Raw genomic sequence first — 4,093 nt, forward strand, 5'->3', positions numbered from 1 at the left:
GCATTGAACAATATCTTTTGACATCATTTTGAAGTGTTTACTTGGATTGTTTTAGGCGTCAACCTTATGTAAACCTGACCTTAATATAAAATCAATGCATTAAATAGCCTTTTTTCTGGGGAGGAGAAATATCTCTTTATCTCATATTTTTAACTTTCATAGCTCATGAGATTCAAGAATTGAAAATATTACTTGTAAGCAAAATGCCTTCATCCTTTATATCTTACTACCCTTAGATCCTTTTGACGATAAATTTTGCCCCAAACAAACACTAAAATGACATCCTATTCAAACTCCATCTCTCTCTCTAAAACATCATCTCTCTCTCTTCGTTTCTCGGTGAGTTTACCAGCCAAGGGGTTTAGCTTCAACTCGAACACGAGCATATCTTCTTCTGTATGAGAAAGAAATGGAATTTTAGATAGAGAGACAGATGGAGTTCGGGTTTTAGAGAGAGATAGAGTTTTAGAGAGAGAGATGGAATTTGAGTTTTAGGGAGAGAGAGAGAAGATGATGTGAGCGAGAGAGATGGAGTTGGGGTTTTAGAGAGAGATGGAGTTTTGAGAGAGGGAGAGATGATGACGTGAGAGAGAGATAGAGTTTTAGAGTGAGAGAGATAGAGTCATTTCATAAGTTGTTGAGGTCAATAAAACATGGTCAAAAGGGTTTAGAGGGTTGGAGGATAAAAAAGATAGAATCATTTTGCTACAGCAATATTATCAACAATAAAGCATAATAGGATATATGCATATATATTTTCCTCCTGTTTGTCAAAATGAATCATATGCTTCTTTTTCTTTTCAACTGTCACATGCTAGTTACTAGTACTAATAACGATACTTCAACTACGATATGGGCTCAAGGTTAAGCTGTCTGAATAGTAAGACGTAATAAAATGACGTCTTGAGTTTCATTCCTCTTATAAGTGGACAACTCCGTCCTTTGAACCACCCAATCAAAGAAAAAAAACATGAGGTGCACAAACCAGACTTCCCATCAAAATGTCAAACACGAAAGGAAACGAGAGAGGCCAAGCACACTGCACATCAAATAGTGGCGTAAGATGCATAGAAAGGAAACATCCACTGTGCAGTTCATGGGACTCATGAAGGTGATGGGGAGATGTCCTACGTTGAGCAAATCTGATGATCAAAATGTATTTTAATATTCCTATGCATACGCCGTCTTAGCTCAGTGGTAGAGCGCGTGGCTTTTAACCACGTGGTCGTGGGTTCGATCCCCACAGACGGCGCGTTCCGTGGCATTTGACTACTATAGTTGGTTTTTCGTGTTAGATACCCAAATTGGGTGCTCCCGCGGAGCGGCACACTATTTTCTTCCTCTACTCTTCTAGAAGAAATTTTTTTTTGGCCATTTTATTTTGAAAAAAATTTGTATAAGATGTCAGCCATTCTTATACTGTGTAAGGTGCACCTCAATAACCTATTGAAAAAGGTTGTTTTGTTACTATTTTTTTTTTAAATGATCATCTTGACCTCGATATATATAAAGATAAAAGAAAAAATGAATTTCAAGTTCTAAAATTAGTCCATTTTATAACACATTATTTAGACAGTCTATTTTCAAGATTTTTTAGTGTTAATAGATCTGCTAGATTTGTACCGTTTTTTAAGCTTTCAATTTCATTATATGGATGAAAAAAAAAAATTTAAGCAATAATTAAAATTTTAGCACCAAAAATACATCTTTTAATGAGATTTTGAGATGCACCTTACCGTAAATGTTTAAAGGTTGTCAACTTCTACAAACTTCACCTTTTTGTTTTGTAATAATTTGTTGATAAGCGATAGAATAAAGGAGTTGTGAGGTGAAGGTCCATTGTTATCCGCATATGGAGCCGTCTTAAGAAAGGTTCTTTTGAGTGTAAGAGTGGGGAGAGAGAGAGAGAGTTGGATTCCTTGTCACTTTTATTTTTGACAGAGAGAGGAAAACATGTATTTTTAGGCCCGGGTATTTCAAGCTGGACTCGAGCCTAGTTGCCTAAAAATTGTTTCAGGCACGGGCTGGTCTTGTGGCTAGGACAAACACTTTCAGGCTGGGTAACGTGCTTGCACCAAACCCAGCCGGTGAATAGGTGTAGCCATGTGTAAAAGCCACTTACGTCACAGTTATTACCCTTGTCATGGCCATAGTTGGCAAGTCGGGGAATAATAATGATAAATTGGTTTTTATTCCAAAAAGTTGAAGGCAAAATATCAGGTAAAAAATACGTCTCACTAGAAAAACAAGGTAAGTTAAAGAATTGTGAATATTTCGAATTTGGTTAAAAAAGAGTGAAAAAATCAGATATATAGAAATGACACGTTATAGGATCATGATTTGTAATTATTTTATAGATACATTAAAGCCTTTGAATAATAATTTTATGTCCTTACCTAATATCAATAGAGTTATACTTGACAAAATATTGTTTGAACCCTTGAATAATAATTTTATGTCCTTACCTAGTATCAATGGAGTAATACTTAACAAAATTTTGTTTGAACTTTCAATAAATCCAATAACAATGCTCGCTCTATTGTCACAATTAAAGTTAGCAACTCGAGGACTAATAATACATCTGCAAAGTAAAGATTGCTACTAAATTGGTTTTATTCCAAAAAGGTGAAGGCAAAATTTTGAAAAATACGGATCATTAAAAAATTAGGTAAGTTAAAGAATCGTGAATATTTTAATTTTGACTCAAAAAATGGAGTAAAAAAATTAGATATATAGAGATGACATACTATAGGATTACGATTTGCGATTATTTTATAGATACATTAAATCCATTGAAAAATAATTTTATGTGCCTACCTAGTGTTAATCGTGTAATACTTGACAAAAGTTTGTTGAAACTTTCAATAAATCTAATAATAATGCTTATTACTCTAATGTCAAAACACAAAACATGTCATGCATTTATTAGGGTCATTCAATGAAACAACAACAATACTAAGCACCATAACTACATTATTGAATAACAAGAACGTTAGCCCAATGTATATGGTTGTTGTTCGAAAAAAAACAAAATGGGCCCTCAATATAGGATTACAGTTAACTAGAACAAAACAAAAAGGCCTAAATATGCAAAATAGTGGTCCATCTAAAATGCTATGTTGTACACATCAATAAAATAAAAATATGAAATAAATCGAACTTCTCTATGCATAAAAAGGCAACAAAATGCCTAATTAAATCAAAATATTTGAATCTCGCACTGAATTTCTAATTGCCTAAATCTTTAGTGCTATTGAGTCTCTCTCTTGCTCTTTATAATGACACCGAGCTTAGACAAAAAGAAAAAAAAAAAGATATTTCGATTACTCTTCTTCTAAATATACGTATTATTTTGAAATATATGATTATTTTGATATCTTATTGAAATATATGATTATTTTGATATCTTAATTTTATGTTATATATTGCTTATATTTATTTCCTACAATTTTTACAGCGAACTTATTGGTGAAATTTTTGAATGAATTTTTTTTAAAATTAAGATTCTTAATTTACTCCTTCTATTAATGTGCTTATCTCTAAACCAAAATTGAATAATAATAAGTTAATGAAGAAATAAAGTTACAGGCAAGAAATTATTTGAAATTTTTTTTTAGAGAAAGAAAAAATACTGATTTACATCAATTCCATTAAAAAAATATTATTTCAATGTCTTTTAAAACAGTGCTTTTTTTAACCGATTTTAAAAATTTAAAATTTTATCAAAAAGCCTTATCTTAAAAGGAGATTTACTATGCTCTACGCCGGGAAAGCGAAAATTTAAATTAGCCGAAATCAACCGAAATATAGAAGTGCGATAGTGGAAGTATGAGGGAAAGTTGTGGCGTGTTGAAATCTAGGGTTTGAAGAAGGCAAAGAGTAATTGAGGTCACATGGTCACTGCAAAAACATAACCTTCCCCACATCGTCATCATTTTCTTTACATTTCTGAATAATAAATTCCCTTTATTAAAACGTACACACCTACTCAAATAATTATTTCTTGTAACCAAAAAAGGGAAAACCCAAAATAAAAAGGAAATGAAAAGAAATAGAAAGGAAAACCATCATTCCATGGACAACCTGCCACACT

The 4,093-nt window shown here is 32.3% G+C and overlaps 1 non-coding gene across 1 annotated transcript; it reads left to right on the forward strand.

Moving 5' to 3' along the window:
- Positions 1-1,180: 1,180 nt before the first annotated feature.
- On the forward strand, positions 1,181-1,252 carry TRNAK-UUU (transfer RNA lysine (anticodon UUU)). The gene has a single exon. It is a non-coding gene; the product is annotated as a tRNA-Lys (tRNA).
- The last annotated feature ends 2,841 nt before the right edge of the window (positions 1,253-4,093 follow it).

This window comes from Amborella trichopoda, chromosome 9, assembly GCF_054954075.1.
Source record: "Amborella trichopoda isolate Santa Cruz 75 chromosome 9, AtrichopodaSantaCruz75HAP2 v2.0, whole genome shotgun sequence".
In the NCBI taxonomy this organism is placed as follows: Eukaryota; Viridiplantae; Streptophyta; class Magnoliopsida; order Amborellales; family Amborellaceae; genus Amborella; species Amborella trichopoda.